Source organism: Oncorhynchus tshawytscha, unplaced genomic scaffold (assembly GCF_018296145.1).
Source record: "Oncorhynchus tshawytscha isolate Ot180627B unplaced genomic scaffold, Otsh_v2.0 Un_contig_6756_pilon_pilon, whole genome shotgun sequence".
Classification (NCBI taxonomy): domain Eukaryota; kingdom Metazoa; phylum Chordata; class Actinopteri; order Salmoniformes; family Salmonidae; genus Oncorhynchus; species Oncorhynchus tshawytscha.
In genome coordinates, this window is record NW_024608585.1 from 31,538 (window position 1) to 49,586 (window position 18,049).

The window sequence follows — 18,049 nt, forward strand, 5'->3', positions numbered from 1 at the left end:
CTCATCCTCTCTGGTTAAGCATACCCACCTTCAATATCCACTTGGAGCAGTTTGTCATGTCAAATCTATTGTCTGGACATTATAGTGACCCATGTTTGTAGTTCTGGACCTCCTGAATATGTTGATGTATATTTGGGAGTAAACAGAGGGTCCAAATCAGCAGAAAGGTGAAAGGAAGGAGGAGTTCTGGAAACTCCCTGAATTATCTTGGGGCTGTTACATATGATATTTAATATATGTTAACATCTAGTCTTTGTTCTCCACTTCCCCTCTATGATCTATATCTTCCTGGTATGATAGTGTCCTGTCCATCATCACAAATAGCAAGTCCCATGTTGAGATATACTCTGGACAAGATAACATGTAGAGACATGGAATGATTTATATTGTTCTGCAGAAAATGGTTTAACAATAATCACTGTAACAATCTCTCACAAGCACAGACACAGTATGCCAACTTGTTCTATTCCCTAGAGTTCCCTAGAGTTAACACCTACAGCAGTGACACAGACAGAGACACACAGATGACTCAGAGACAGAGATATCACTAGAATCAGACTTAACGTATAGAGGGCCTGCAGTTGATGTACGACGCCTCCTGGTGGCCATGTTGGAAGACCACCACATTAATTCTAGAAGCAAAGACTTAATGTATAGTAGACCTACATAGAAAGAAAGACCCAGGCATTGTTAAAGATGTAAAAGGTAATTTATGCTGAACCAGATATGAACAAGAAGGTCAAGTTTAACAGAGGTGAGATGGAGGAGAGGATTGTGGATATCTACGTCAGTGCAGACACCCTGAGAGACGGTGAGACCAGCACCAAGAGAGGAGAGACAGCAGACACTGCTCCTAATAATGGACCAGGAGGCCAGCACTCAAGTAACACACACACACACACACACACACACACACACACACACACACACACACACACACACACACACACACACACACACACACACACACACACACACACACACACACACACACACACACTCACCAAATAACAACGTAAAAGTCTCTTGTTTGTTTCCACAGAGCCAAATAGATCAGGGAAGAGACCCTTCCTAGTTGCTGCAGTGTGTCTGGGGCTGCTGTGTGTTCAACTGGCTAGGATCATAGGCCTGTCTGTCTACTGTGAGTTTGTGTCCAAGTTCATTGATTATCACCTAGTTGTAAGAAGTGCAGGTTCCTAAGCCTATTTACCTGGTGTTTTACCTAGTAACAATGTGTTTATACTTTGTAGATAACAGAGAAATTAAAGATTCTGAGGATAAAAATAACATCCAGAGTTTTCCCATTATAAGATCAACACAACTGCAGAGAGAGACCAGCTACAGACCAGTTACAACAACCTGACTAAAGAGAGAGACCAGCTACAGACCAGTTACAACAACCTGACTAAAGATAGAGACCAGCTACAGACTGAGAGAGATTTTCTTAGTGGGAGGTCTACCAATCTCAGTGAGTAAACCTACAGTAACACATTATCATTAATCCCTCATACCTTATCGTGTGTCTGTGTTCTTTCATTAAGTATCCAGTGTGGTAAGATGAAGGAAATTCATGTTATCATCTTGTAGAACAAACCTGTCCTGAAGGCTGGCAGAAGTTTGAATCCAGTTGGTACTTCCTGTCTACTGAGACTAAAACCTGGAAGGAGAGCAGAGAGGACTGTCTGGAGAGAGGAGCAGACCTGGTGATCATAAACAGTGATAAGGAACAGGTGAGTGAGAGAGAGAATGAGCGAGAGAGAGAGAGAGAGAGAGAGAGAGAGAGAGAGCGAGAAAGAGCGAGAGCGAGATAGAGTGAGAGAGCGAGAGGGAGCGAGTGAGAGAGAGCGAGTGAGAGAGAGAGCGAGAGAGAGAGAGAGAGAGAGAGAGAGAGAGGATATGGGTGTACAAGTGGTATATGTATATATATTTATCTTTCTCAACAACAGGAGTTTCTCTTCAACCTCAACAAGGGCCTCTGGATTGGTCTGACTGACTCTGTTACTGAGGCGACCTGGAGATGGGTGGACGGCACCTCACTGACCACCCCAAGGTAATATACTGATGCTTTAATAACACTGACCAACCCAAGGTAATATACTACTGTTATAATAACACTGACCAACCCAAGGTAATACACTACTGCTCTAATAACACTGACCAACCCAAGGTAATACACTACTGTTATAATAACACTGACCACCCCAAAGTAATACACTACTGTTATAATAACACTGACCACAGTGTAAGGAGAAGGACTTATTCTCTGTGTTGTTCATACTCTAGGTTCTTCATTCTCAACTGGTGGACCAACACTGACCACAGACTAAGAGATGATAACTACTCTGACAATAAGGGGCCAATTATCAGTTCATTCAATGTTTATCTATACAGGTTATTGTTATTGATGGTAGCAGTCAACAAAGTTGAATTTAACCCTGTAGGTACTGGTATTACCCATGATATCTGACTGTTGTTAACCCTGTAGGTACTGGTATTAACCATGATATCTGACTGTTGTTAACCCTGTAGGTGCTGGTATTAACCATGATGTCTGACTGTTGTTAACCCTGTAGGTACTGGTATTAACCATGATGTCTGACTGTTGTTAACCCTGTAGGTACTGGTATTAACCATGATATCTGACTGTTTTTAACCCTGTAGGTACTGGTATTAACCATGATATCTGACGACTGTTGTTAACCCTGTAGGTACTGGTATTAACCATGATATCTGACTGTTTTTAACCCTGTAGGTACTGGTATTAACCATGATATCTGACTGTTGTTAACTCTGTAGGTACTGGTATTGACCATGATATCTGACTGTTTTTAATCCTGTAGGTACTGGTATTAAACTGTTATCTGACTGTTTTTAACCCTGTAGGTACTGGTCTTCACATCAGCCTGATAATGGTGATCGCAAACTAGAATATGGTGTGGAGGACTGTGTTGAGATACGTAAAGATCAGCATACTCTGGAGGCATGGAATGACTTGTCATGTGACAGGAAAATCTACTGGGTTTGTGAGAAAGTGGTTTAACATCACCATGACAACATACTGTAACACATACAGCAGCACACAGTGCACGAAACTTCCTCCTTCATTCTCTCTCTCTCTCTGTAGCTCTCTCTGTGTATCTCTCTCTGTCTCTCTCTCTCTCACTCTCTCTCTCACTCTCTCTCTCTCTCTGTCTCTCTCTGTGTATCTCTCTCTGTCTCTCTCTCTCTCTCTGTAGCTCTCTCTGTGTATCTCTCTCTGTCTCTCTCTCTCTCACTCTCTCTCTCTCTCTGTCTCTCTGTGTCTCTCTCTCTCACTCTCTCTCACACAGACATTTTCTCTCTCTCTCTGTAGCTCTCTCTGTCTCTCTCTCTGTGTCTCTCTCTCTGTGTGTCTCTCTCTGTCTCTCTCTCTCTCTCTCTGTAGCTCTCTCTGTGTATCTCTCTCTGTCTCTCTCTCTCTCTCTCTCTCTCTCTCTGTCTCTCTGTGTCTCTCTCTCTCACTCTCTCTCACACAGACATTTTCTCTCTCTCTGTGTGTCTCTCTCTGTAGCTCTCTCTGTCTCTCTCTGTGTGTCTCTCTCTGTCTCTCTCTCTCTCACTCTCTCTCTCTCTCTGTAGCTCTCTCTCTGTAGCTCTCTCTCTGTAGCTCTCGCTGTCTCTCTCTCTCTCACTCTCTCTCACACAGATATTTTCTCTCTATCTCAAACCCACACACTACCTCACACACACATGCACACACAGTGTGTGCACACATGCATGCAAACGTATCTATTGTTGTGTTTATTTGTAGTATTATATTAATAAAATACCTACTTATTTCCTGTTTGTAACTTCCTGTGTTTTATACATAATCAGGTTCAACATGAAGTCACTACATTTTATATTTCCATACACATCATTTCTAATTCAAATATATTCTACAGATATTTACATGCTCCAATTTAGGCCTGGTGATAACATTCTCAACAGTACCAAACAACCATTACATACACTGTATAGTGTAGTAGAGATATCAAAGAATGTTACTAAATAATATTTATCAGTCAGTCTACGTAGTCAAGTTACATATAAGCACAATATCAAATGCTCATATTTGACTGTTGTTCTCCTATATGGGTCCCAAAAGAGGGAAGTGTAGTGGATATTTTCAGTGGTTCAACCAGCTGTCACTCAAAAACTCCTCAACCAATCAGGTTCATTAAGAGAGAGGGCGGCAGGTAGCCTAGCGGTTAAGATCGTTGGGCCAAGAACTGAAAGGTTGTTGGTTCGAATTCCTGAGACGACTATTTGAAAAATCTGTTGATGTGCTCTTGAGCAAGGTACTTAACCCTAATTGCTGCTGTAAGTCACTCTGGATTAGAGCGTCTTCTAAATGACTAAACTGTAAATGTAGAGGAGAGCCCCGGGGGTTACTGTTATCATCTCATCCTCACTGGTTAAAACTACCCACCCTCAAAATCCACTTGGAGCAGTTTGTAGTATCAAATCTATTGTCTGGACATTATAATGACCCATGTTTGTAGTCCTGGACCTCCTGAACATGTTGATGTATATTTGGGAGTAAACAGAGGGTCCAAATCAGCAGAAAGGTGAAAGGAAGGAGGAGTTCTGGAAACTCCCTGAATTATCTTGGGGCTGTTACATATGATATTTAATATATGTTAACAACTAGTCTTTGTTCTCCACTTCCCCTCTATGATCTATATCTTCCTGGTATAACAGTGTCGTGTCCATCATCACAAATAGCAAGTCCCGTTCCCTGGGCAGGAGGACTGTGTTGAGAAAGACTCTGGACAAGATGACCATGTAGAGACATGGAATGATTTATATTGTTCTGCAGAAAATGGTTTAACAATAACCACTGTAACGATCTCTTACACTCACACATGCAAACAAGTAAGTCAACTTGTTCTATTTTATGTATTAGCATAGCCACAACTACCATTTCATCATTTTGATACTTCCCTATAGTTAAGGCAACATTGTTGAAAATATCTGAGGCCATCTATACCAAGCCAGATTTGACCAATGTGGTTTGACAGAGGTGATATGGAGAAAAGGATTGTGGATATCTACATCAGTGCAGAGGCCCTGGGGGAACAGTGAGATCAGCACTATGACACATCTGTCAGCTATGTGACAGTTACAACACCCTTACGGAGGAACGAGACCATCTACAGACAATCTTAGACAACCTGACATAAGAGAGAGACCAGCTACAGACCAGTTACAACAACCTACCTGAGAAGAGAGACAAGCTACAGACCCTTTACAACACCCGGACTAATGAGAAAGACCAGCTACAGATTAGTTACAACACCCTGAATGAAAAGAGAGACCAGTTACAGACCAGATACAACACCCTGTCTGAAGAGAGATACCAGTTACAGACCAGATACAACAACCTGACTAAAGAGAGAGACCAGCTACAGATCAGTTACAACACCCTGAGTAAAGAGAGAGACCAGCTACAGATCAGATACAACAACCTGACTAAAGAGAGAGACCAGCTACAGACAAGTTACAACAACTTAACTAAAGAGAGAGACCAGCTACAGAGGAAGAGAGATGATTTTGAAGGTTGGTTCTACATCTCGACCAAGACTAAAAACTGGACAGACAGCAGATAGGACTGTACCAACAGAGCTTTGAGGCCTCATTTATCAATACTACTATTACCTAACCCATAATTTGTGTACACCCTGTTTTGTCCATAGTTTTCCACCATTTCAGTACGCTTCACAGCAGAAACGACCAACAGAACCGGAGGAACCTTTACCGCCCGAGCCACCAACAATTCCAGATTCACTTCTTCCTTCCCTGCCAACATCTCCATGGTGACTGGGGGTGGTGCAGCCAACAGTACGGTGAGCCTCACGGCGCCCGCTAGCACCCCGTCAGGAACAGATGTACTGTAACCCTGTCCGTTGTCAGCAAAGTAAGGGTCTTGTTTCAAAACACTAAAATGCCCCACTTTTTTCATATCCTCTCTCCCTCACAGCCACTGATTTGAAAAGGAATTGGTTGCTGTAAGCTACCAGTTGTTATCAGCTGCATCAGTTATCTGACTAAGCTCTCTTGCACTATCTATACCCTCTCCCTCTTTCTCCCCTTCTTAACTTCCTTCCTCCCTCCAGGTGACAGATTTTAGCCCTCTCCAGTGCGGGCTACCAGGCGTCTCCTCCAAAGGGCCAGGATTCTGGTCTAGAAGCACGGTTTTGAATGCTCCTACAGTTTTGTTTTGGTACTGCAGTTTAACAGACGCTCGACCCAGAAATAGATGTTCCGTACACAGCCACATAGGAAAGTCAGATTAGAACATTCCTAATAAGACACTTTAGTCAGAACCTTTGTGCACAAAACAATTCATTGTAATCTTCAAATAGTTGTCGCTGAGGCCGATTTTTTTACTTTTTATATTCACTCAATGACTGCCATGTTTTTGGATGACGTAATGATCTCGTTTCTGCTCAAATCAAATCAAATTGTATTGGTCACATACACATATTTACCAGATGTCAAATGCTGTGCAGTGTGCCCCCGATAAATGCGTTGGGTAGACCGTACCACCCTCTGGAGAGCCTCGTGCTGCTCCCTGTACCCACTGAGTGATGTGATGTGATGTTGGGCTGTGTAAACCGGATGCAACCCGGATACAGATGTCCATGAATCTGCGTATGCCGAACGTGAATACCTTGAAAACAACAACATCTTGGACACAGTCTCCAGTTCTTATTTTACCTCAATGGTCTCCCCTAACTGCCCGTTAACATGCAGCTCCTAAAACTGGCAGCTCTCTGCCAACTTCCCCGACTGTGTCAGTGGGACAAGAATCATCTGCATCAGCCTATACCAGGGCAATGGGACCCTCAACACTTCTAGGGCAGTAGGCCCCAGGTCCAAGAATGTGACAAGGTTGGACTACAGCTTCACCTGCTGTTCAAAGTAGGTAGAGCTGGTGGTAGTGGCCAGGTCAGGCAGCGTGGGTGTGTGTCTGGGCTTAGCGAAGGACTCTGTGGGGGTGGTTGTGAGCTTGGTTTTCCAAAAGCATGTTTTGTCAAAGTCCATCGTTTCAACAATAGGATCCTATTGTTCTCAGATGAATTTACCCATAATATCGTGTTATATTATCAAACTAAGGCTGGTGGGAGTCATATCATGTATTATATTATCAAACTAAGGCTGGTGGGAGTCATATCATGTATTATATTATCACACTAAGGCTGGTGGGAGTCATATCATGTATTATATTATCACACTAAGGCTGGTGGGAGTCATATCATGTAGTATATTATCACACTAAGGCTGGTGGGAGTCATATCATGTAGTATATTATCACACTAAGGCTGGTGGGAGTCATATCATGTAGTATATTATCACACTAAGGCTGGTGGGAGTCATATCATGTATTATATTATCACACTAAGGCTGGTGGGAGTCATATCATGTAGTATATTATCACACTAAGACTGGTGGGAGTCATATCATGTAGTATATTATCACACTAAGGCTGGTGGGAGTCATATCATGTAGTATATTATCACACTAAGGCTGGTGGGAGTCATATCATGTAGTATATTATCACACTAAGGCTGGTGGGAGTCATATCATGTATTATTTTATTAAACTAAGGCTGGTGGGAGTCACGTGGTGGCCAGTGTTTCTAATCCACTGTGATAAAGAGTTTCACTATCATACAGTATGTCAAGGTATGTTTGTAATCGTTACGGACTGGGGAGTCTTTCAGAAGAAAAATAAACTGAGTGGAGCTAAACAGACATATTCCTAGAGGAAACCCTGGTTCAGTCTGCTTTCCACTAGACTCTGGGAGATGAATAAACCTTTCAACAGGACAATAACCTAAAACAGAAGACCAAATATACACTGGAGTTGCTTTCCAAGAAGACAGTCAATGTTCCTGAGTGGCCAAGTTACAGTTTCGAATTAATATGCTAACCTTCCCTATTATTGGTAATGGTGAGAGGTTAGCATGTCTTGGGGGTATGATATAAAATGCTAACCTTCCATATTATTGGTAATGGTGAGAGGCTAGCATGTCTTGGGGGTATGATATAAAATGCTAACCTTCCCTATTAATGGTAATGGTGAGAGGCTAGCATGTCTTGGGGTATGATATAAAATGCTAACCTCCCCTATTATTGGTAATGGTGAGAGGTTAGCATGTCTTGGGAATGATATAAAATGCTAACCTCCCCTATTATTGGTAATGGTGAGAGGTTAGCATGTCTTGGGGTATGATATAAAATGCTAACCTCCCCTATTATTGGTAATGGTGAGAGGTTAGCATGTCTTGGGGGTATGATATAAAATGCTAACCTTCCCTATTATTGTAATGGTGAGAGGTTAGCATGTCTTGGGAATGATATAAAATGCTAACCTCCCCTATTATTAATGGTGAGAGGTTAGCATGTCTTGGGGGCATGATATAAAATGCTAACCTCCCCTATTATTGGTAATGGTGAGAGGTTAGCATGTCTTGGGGGTATGATATAAAATGCTAACCTTCCCTATTATTGGTAATGGTGAGAGGTTAGCATGTCTTGGGGGTATGATATAAAATGCTAACCTCCACTATTATTGGTAATGGTGAGAGGTTAGCATGTCTTGGGGGTATGATATAAAATGCTAACCTCCACTATTATCGGTCATGTATGACACCACCATCTGGCAACCCAATCTATAACATTTTGTTCAATGAACAAATCTGTTTTATTGAAGAGCAAAGTTATGCAGTATATGTACAATATTGTAGATAATATGCTCCATTGTATTCTTGTTTCTTTTTTTACATTCATTTTTTGTATGTTGTTTCATTAAACGTAGGACCACAATAAAGGCATTTTAAGTGCCTTCATCTTCATCTTCCTAGTTTTTTGATAGCTTCCATGTTGTTTTTGGTTTGGTTATCGGTTTATTTAAATACTAAATGCTTTTTCTCTTATTCACCAGCAGATGGACAAAGGGTTGGTTTAAAAGAATGTGAACAGGTGGTAGAGATTTAGCCTAAACCTCAAACAACAATCCAGATTGGTTAAGGACAGTTTTCCGTAGTCAATCTTGCCCTGAGGGCAGCTCTGTCTCAAGGACATAATGAATGTGATTGGTTCAATTAAAGCTCAATGGTCAGTGGGCAGAGCTTACAGTGCCCAGTGCGTGTTAAATACACTTGCTAGGTGATAAATTGGTGTTGAATGGAAGGCATAACACAAGGTTGCTGGCATGAATTTTGTTTTTCTAATCTCACTCCAACCCCTAAACAATTCTTCTTACCTAAACTTAACCCAACCCTAGCTAGAGTCCCAGGTCTGTTTAGTGCTGTCTTGTCAACTCCTACTAGCTAGAGTCCCAGGTCTGTTTAGTGCTGTCTTGCCAACTCCTACTAGCTAGAGTCCCAGGTCTGTTTAGTGCTGTCTTGCCAACTCCTACCAGCTAGTGTCCCAGGTCTGTATAGTGCTGTCTTGCCAACTCCTACTAGCTAGAGTCCCAGGTCTGTTTAGTGCTGTCTTGCCAACTCCTACTAGCTAGAGTCTCAGGTCTGTTTAGTGCTGTCTTGCCAACTCCTACTTGCTAGAGTCCCAGGTCTGTTTAGTGCTGTCTTGCCAACTCCTACCAGCTAGTGTCCCAGGTCTGTATAGTGCTGCCTTGCCAACTCCTACTAGCTAGAGTCCCAGGTCTGTTTAGTGCTGTCTTGCCAACTCCTACTAGCTAGAGTCTCAGGTCTGTTTAGTGCTGTCTTGCCAACTCCTACTTGCTAGAGTCCCAGGTCTGTTTAGTGCTGTCTTGCCAACTCCTACCAGCTAGTGTCCCAGGTCTGTATAGTGCTGTCTTGCCAACTCCTACTAGCTAGAGTCCCAGGTCTGTTTAGTGCTGTCTTGCCAACTCCTACTTGCTAGAGTCCCAGGTCTGTTTAGTGCTGTCTTGCCAACTCCTACTAGCTAGAGTCCCAGGTCTGTATAGTGCTGTCTTGCCAACTCCTACTTGCTAGAGTCCCAGGTCTGTTTAGTGCTGTCTTGCCAACTCCTACTAGCTAGAGTCTCAGGTCTGTTTAGTGCTGTCTTGCCATCTCCTACTAGCTAGAGTCCCAGGTCTGTTTAGTGCTGTCTTGCCAACTCCTACTAGCTAGAGTCCCAGGTCTGTTTAGTGCTGTCTTGCCAACTCCTACTAGCTAGAGTCCCAGGTCTGTATAGTGCTGTCTTGCCAACTGCTACTTGCTAGAGTCCCAGGTCTGTTTAGTGCTGTCTTGCCAACTCCTACTAGCTAGAGTCCCAGGTCTGTATAGTGCTGTCTTGCCAACTCCTACTAGCTAGAGTCCCAGGTCTGTTTAGTGATGTCTTGCCAACTCCTACTAGCTAGAGTCCCAGGTCTGTTTAGTGCTGTCTTGCCAACTCCTACTAGCTAGAGTCCCAGGTCTGTTTAGTGCCGTCTTGCCAACTCCTACTAGCTAGAGTCTCAGGTCTGTTTAGTGCTGTCTTGCCATCTCCTACTAGCTAGAGTCCCAGGTCTGTTTAGTGCTGTCTTGCCAACTCCTACTAGCTAGAGTCCCAGGTCTGTTTAGTGCTGTCTTGCCAACTCCTACTTGCTAGAGTCCCAGGTCTGTTTAGTGCTGTCTTGCCAACTCCTACTAGCTAGAGTCCCAGGTCTGTTTAGTGCTGTCTTGCCAACTCCTACCAGCTAGTGTCCCAGGTCTGTATAGTGCTGTCTTGCCAACTCCTACTAGCTAGAGTCCCAGGTCTGTTTAGTGCTGTCTTGCCAACTCCTACTAGCTAGAGTCTCAGGTCTGTTTAGTGCTGTCTTGCCATCTCCTACTAGCTAGAGTCCCAGGTCTGTTTAGTGCTGTCTTGCCAACTCCTACTAGCTAGAGTCCCAGGTCTGTTTAGTGCTGTCTTGCCAACTCCTACTTGCTAGAGTCCCAGGTCTGTTTAGTGCTGTCTTGCCAACTCCTACCAGCTAGTGTCCCAGGTCTGTATAGTGCTGTCTTGCCAACTCCTACTAGCTAGAGTCCCAGGTCTGTTTAGTGCTGTCTTGCCAACTCCTACTAGCTAGAGTCTCAGGTCTGTTTAGTGCTGTCTTGCCAACTCCTACTAGCTAGAGTCCCAGGTCTGTTTAGTGCTGTCTTGCCAACTCCTACTAGCTAGAGTCCCAGGTCTGTTTAGTGCTGTCTTGCCAACTCCTACTTGCTAGAGTCCCAGGTCTGTTTAGTGCTGTCTTGCCAACTCCTACTAGCTAGAGTCTCAGGTCTGTTTAGTGCTGTCTTGCCATCTCCTACTAGCTAGAGTCCCAGGTCTGTTTAGTGCTGTCTTGCCAACTCCTACTAGCTAGAGTCCCAGGTCTGTTTAGTGCTGTCTTGCCAACTCCTACTAGCTAGAGTCCCAGGTCTGTATAGTGCTGTCTTGCCAACTCCTACTTGCTAGAGTCCCAGGTCTGTTTAGTGCTGTCTTGCCAACTCCTACTAGCTAGAGTCCCAGGTCTGTATAGTGCTGTCTTGCCAACTCCTACTAGCTAGAGTCCCAGGTCTGTTTAGTGATGTCTTGCCAACTCCTACTAGCTAGAGTCCCAGGTCTGTTTAGTGCTGTCTTGCCAACTCCTACTAGCTAGAGTCCCAGGTCTGTTTAGTGCCGTCTTGCCAACTCCTACTAGCTAGAGTCTCAGGTCTGTTTAGTGCTGTCTTGCCATCTCCTACTAGCTAGAGTCCCAGGTCTGTTTAGTGCTGTCTTGCCAACTCCTACTAGCTAGAGTCCCAGGTCTGTTTAGTGCTGTCTTGCCAACTCCTACTTGCTAGAGTCCCAGGTCTGTTTAGTGCTGTCTTGCCAACTCCTACTAGCTAGAGTCCCAGGTCTGTATAGTGCTGTCTTGCCAACTCCTACTTGCTAGAGTCCCAGGTCTGTTTAGTGCTGTCTTGCCAACTCCTACTAGCTAGAGTCCCAGGTCTGTATAGTGCTGTCTTGCCAACTCCTACTAGCTAGAGTCCCAGGTCTGTTTAGTGATGTCTTGCCAACTCCTACTAGCTAGAGTCCCAGGTCTGTTTAGTGCTGTCTTGCCAACTCCTACTAGCTAGAGTCCCAGGTCTGTTTAGTGCTGTCTTGCCAACTCCTACTAGCTAGAGTCCCAGTCTGTTTAGTGCTGTCTTGCCAACTCCTACTAGCTAGAGTCCCAGGTCTGTTTAGTGCTGTCTTGCCATCTCCTACTAGCTAGAGTCCCAGGTCTGTTTAGTGCTGTCTGGCCAACTCCTACTAGCTAGAGTCCGAGGTCTGTTTAGTGCTGTCTTGTCAACTCCTACTAGCTAGAGTCCCAGGTCTGTTTAGTGCTGTCTTGCCAACTCCTACTAGCTAGAGTCCCAGGTCTGTTTAGTGCTGTCTTGCCAACTCCTACTAGCTAGAGTCCCAGGTCTGTTTAGGGCTGTCTTGCCAACTCCTACTAGCTAGAGTCCCAGGTCTGTTTAGGGCTGTCTTGCCAACTTCTCCAGTGGTTCTTCGTTAAAAAGTTGCATCATATTGCAGCACAACTTGCGGGCTGCCGCAGAATTCTATGGCACATTATTTATTATTTATTATTTAAGTGTCAGACATTGTTGCCATTAACGCTCGTTAGAGCTAGTTTGACCACCAGAGAGTATCTTTGAGAAACATTTAACCGTTTTTAATATGAAACTAATCGTTGGATAACAGATCTGCTCTCGGAACTCATTTACACACGTTACTGTGTGTGTTTCGCACAAACACTCTCTCGCACAAACACACACATACACGCTCACCCTCTATAACCACTCTTTATATTTACAGTGGTGATGGACAGCTGGAGGCGTTTTGTTGTGAATTCTGAAAACAAGCCAACCTAACTCAGAAATACATTTCACTGGTTGCCATGGTGAATAATCCAATAACAATTGGTTGGACACATGAAAGGAAACAAAGAGTTTACCGGAAACTCAAAATGAAAATACTTGTAGATCAATACAGATCAACAAATTACAATAGTAGATCTAATTACATTTAGAGGATTCTAAATTAATATCTCATTGGCTTTTATACAATGATAATGCAGGGATAATAATACATTCATATATTTGTAGGGGTTGGGCAAATCTGGTTTTAGAGTACTTAAGCATTGAATACATTGAAGTTTGCCCATTTTGGCCTTTAGGCTACACTTTACAATAGGACTCATCTCTGACTGCCTGCAACATCTACAGTGGTACAATATAAATATATTTTTGAATGACTTTTTAAAAATGTATATGTTTATTAAGTTGTCTTGCTTTTCTCAGAGCAGCACAAAAGATGCTTCATTCCTTACATAAGGGAGAGCAGGCCATGTCAAGACTTTCTCAGTGACCTCAAGTACTCATTAACTCTGTCTTGAATGTTTTTTCGGGTTGCATCAGTCTTGGTCACAGTATTAATGATGAACACCTGGAGGTTCACTGGTGAGCCACATTTGCCTCAGCATCAATCCCAGTTGGGGAGGCATGTAGTCTAGTGGTTAGAGCGTTGGGCCAGTAACCGGAAGGTTGTTGAATCAAATCCCTGAGCTGACAAGGTAAAAATCTGTTGTTCTGCCCCTGAACAAGGCAGTTAACCCACTGTTCCTAGGACATCATTGTAAATAAGAATTTGTTCTTAAATGACTTGTCTAGTTAAATAAAAATACAAGTATCTGTCTCTACAAATAATGAGTGATACTGATTCACGTGCACCTTCATCAGATGAGCAGAATGGTACTGCTCTGCGTCCCCATCGATTGTGGTGTCCTATGATAGAAATGGTAGATCAATTAATAATTAAAAGTGACTCCAACACACAAATTCTGCATAATGAAACACGTTTTAAGAATGTAGCAAAACCAACCTCTTTCATGGGAACCATGTGTTTTATGGGTGTGGCCCGTTGTCCAGTCCTTTGTCCACCATCTCCACGGATGGTTGTCTGCATGGTCGTATGCTCTGCAAGAACACATTCATGTTTTTAGTACACAAGTATCGATTGTATTACATAGTATGCCTACACATATATATGTTAAGAATATAATTAAACATTTTCATTTCTCTTAGAATAAAAACCTAATCTAACTGCAGTTTCAGTAAGTAATATGCTACTGTCCAGTTACAGCTTCGTCTGACCAAGTGGAAACAAAAAAATAGGTGTCTTTTTCGGAAGTGTGTGCAGGACAGAGAAATAGCAATACCTACACTATTGTTTTACATTCAATCACCTTCTTCATCCTCATCATTCAGTTCATTGAAATCCAATTTTGAATGCACAATTATCAGTTCATATTTGGTTTATACCGCCCATTCATTGACAGCATTAATTCAGGTAGAGACACATTAGACCTTGGGACCCAAAAGCATAATCAGTGCTCTGACTCCCCCTTGTGGTGGTCTGGAGCAATGAAGCAGTGACTCAAGGTAACATACTAAACCACAAATGACCTCTAAATCCTGCGGCATAACCTCAAAACGTTTAATAGAGGAACTACAGTCACACAGACACAGGACAGTCTAGGGAGAAGACACAGCTACAAGATGTATATTAGAGTTGAGGTTAGAAGAATACGTTACTGTAGTTGACCACACTCACATACGCACACACACATTAAATAGGTGAGAGTAACCTGTAGTATCATACCGTTATTTGTCCCAATCCTGGATGATACAGTAAAACACATTAACAAAGATCTTTAATCATTTGTGATTCAGTACATGTTCAGTGGTGGAAGAGACCCTCTGGAGTTGCTGCAGTGTGTCTGGGGCTGCTGTGTGTTCTCCTACTAGCTGGGACCATAGGCCTGTCTGTCTACTGTAAGTTTAGTATGTTGTCACTGAGACTTAAGTAGCCTACTTAATTATACTTACTCATTAATGGTGTTTAGTTACATGTTTGATGAAGTTTTCCCTTTTACAGGTGGAGTCATTGATCATCACGACTCAACAGAGAGAGACCAGCTACAGACCAGTTACAACACCCTGACTGAAGAGAGAGACCAGCTACAGGACAGCAACAGCCTTCTGACTAAAGAGAGAGACCAGCTACAGGACAGCAACAGCCTTCTGACTAAAGAGAGAGACCAGCTAAATACCAGTTACAACAACCTGATTAAAGTTAGAGACCAGCTACAGACAGAGAGATTTTCTTAGTGGGAGGCTTACCAATCTCAGTGAGTAAACCTACAGTCATACATTTTCAGAAATCCCACACACTTTATCGTGTGTCTGAATTTTTATAAAGTATCCAGCGTGATAAGTTGAAGGAAATTCATGTTTTCATCTTGAAGAACAAACCTGTCCTGAAGGCTTGCAGAAGTTAAAATCCAGTTGGTACTTCCTGTCTACTGAGACTAAAACCTGGAAGGAGAGTGGTGATTAGATAGAGAGAGAGAGAGAGAGAGAGAGAGAGAGAGAGAGAGAGAGAGAGAGAGAGAGAGAGAGAGATATGATCATGCATATACTGTACATAAATATATTTACTGTATATATTTGTCTTTCTCAACGACAGACATTTCTCTTCAACCTCAAGAAGAGAGTCTGGATTGGTCTGACTGACTCTGTTATTGAGGGGACCTGGAAATGGGTGGACGGCACCCCACTGACCACAAGGTGAGAGATGATAACTAATATGTCAATAAGGCTCCATTCAACCTTTTCTATACATGTTATTGTCATTGATGGCATCAGTCAACAAAGTTAATTTTACGATGAAACATGTCTGTATATTATTTAGGATTGTGATGTTCTAACTGTGATGTCTTACAGTTTTTAACCCTGTAGGTACTGGTATTAACCATGATATCTGACTGTTATTAACCCTGTAGGTACTGGTATTAACCATGATATCTGACTGTTGTTAACCCTGTAGGTACTGGTATTAACCATGATATCTGACTGTTGTTAACCCTGTAGGTACTGGTATTAACCATGATATCTGACTGTTGTTAACCATGTAGGTACTGGTATTAACCATGATATCTGACTGTTATTAACCCTGTAGGTACTGGTATTAACCATGATATCTGACTGTTTTAACCCTGTAGGTACTGGTATTAACCATGATATCTGACTGTTGTTTACCCTGTAGGTACTGGTATTAACCATGATATCTGACTGTTTTAACCCTGTAGGTCCTGGTATTAACCATGATATTTGACTGTGTTTAACCCTGTAGGTACTGATATTAACCATGATTTCTGACTGTGTTTAACCCTGTAGGTACTGGTATTAAGCATGATATCTGACTGTTTTTAACCCTGTAGGTACTGGTATTAACCATGATATCTGACTGTGTTTAACCCTGTAGGTACTGATATTAACCATGATTTCTGACTGTGTTTAACCCTGTAGGTACTGGTATTAACCATGATATCTGACTGTTATTAACCCTGTAGGTACTGGTATTAACCATGATATCTGACTGTTATTAACCCTGTAGGTACTGGTATTAACCATGATATCTGACGACTGTTTTTAACCCTGTAGGTACTGGTCTCCACATCAGCCTGATAATGGTGGTGGCAAACCAGAATATGGTGAGGAGGACTGTGTTCAGATACATAAAGAACAGAGTTCTCGAAAGTCATGGAATGACATATCATGTCGCAGCAAACTCAACTGGGTCTGTGAGAAAGTGCTTTAACATCACCATGACAACATACTGTAACACATACACTAGCCTACAGTGCACACAACTTCCTCCTTCATTCTCTCTCTCACACACACACCGTCACACACCCTCATTCACACACACACACACACACACACACACACACACACACACACGCACACACACACACACACACACACACACACACACACACACACACACACACACACACACACACACACACACACACACACACACACACACACACACACAAGTCAGTAAATGTTGTTGTTGTTGTATTTGTTTGTAGTATCATATTAATAAAACTCCTACTTATTTCCTGTTTGTAACTTCCTGTGTGCCAGTAGTTATGTTTCACACATCATCAGGTTCAACATGAATTCAGTACATTTGACTTTGTGCATTCACATAACTTCCCATTCAAATATATTCTGCAGATATTTACATGCTCCAATTTAGGCCTGGTGATGACATTCTCAACAGTACCAAACCACCATTACATACACTGTATAGGAGGTGACTGTATCACCAACCAATGAGTGTAGTAGAGATATCAAAGGATGTTACTTAATCATATTTAATAGTCAGTCTTTGTTGTCAAGTTACAAATAAGCACAATATCAAATGCTCATATTTGATTGTTGTTCCCCGAAATGGGTCCCAAAAGAGGGAAGGGAAGTGGATATTTTCAATGGTTCAACCAGCTATCACTCAAAAACTCCTCAACCAATCAGGTTGATCCTCACTGGTTAAGCATACCCACCCTCAATATCCACATGGTGCAATCTTGTGGTGTAAAATCTATTGTCTGGACATTATAATGACCCATGTTTATAGTCCTGGACCTCCTGAACATGTTGATGTATATTTGGGAGTAAACAGAGGGTCCAAATCAGCAGAAAGGTGAAAGGAAGGAGGAGTTCTAGAAACTCCCTGAATTATCTTGGGGCTGTTACATATGATATTTAATATTGTCACACCCTGGTCTAAGTATTTTGTGTTTTTCTTCATGTATTGGGTCAGGCCAGGGTGTGGCATGGGGTTTTTGTATTGTGGTGTGTTTTGTCTTGGGGTTTTGGTGTGTGTGTATTGGGATTGTAGCTAGTGGGGTTATCTAGCAAGGTCTATGGCTGTCTGCAGTGGTTCTCAATCAGAGGCAGGTGTTTATCGTTGTCTCTGATTGGGAACCATATTTAGGCAGCCATATTCTTTGAGTTCATCGTGGGTGATTGTCCTTAGTGTCTTTGTTCCTGTTGCTGTGTTAGTTGACACAAGTATAGGCTGTTTCGGTTTTCGTTACGTTTATTGTTTTGTAGTGTTTTGTGTTAATTCGTGTTTACGTTGTTCATTAAACATGGATCGCAATCTACACGCTGCAGTTTGGTCCGACTCTCCTTCACACCTAGAAAACCGTT

General features: G+C 42.5%; 1 long non-coding RNA gene across 1 annotated transcript; it reads left to right on the forward strand.

The window, feature by feature from the left end:
* The first annotated feature begins 1,430 nt into the window (after positions 1-1,430).
* Positions 1,431-15,706, forward strand: LOC121843639. Its single transcript, XR_006081695.1, has 3 exons — positions 1,431-1,468; positions 1,588-1,730; positions 15,513-15,706. It is a non-coding gene; the product is annotated as an uncharacterized LOC121843639 (long non-coding RNA).
* Positions 15,707-18,049: the final 2,343 nt, after the last annotated feature.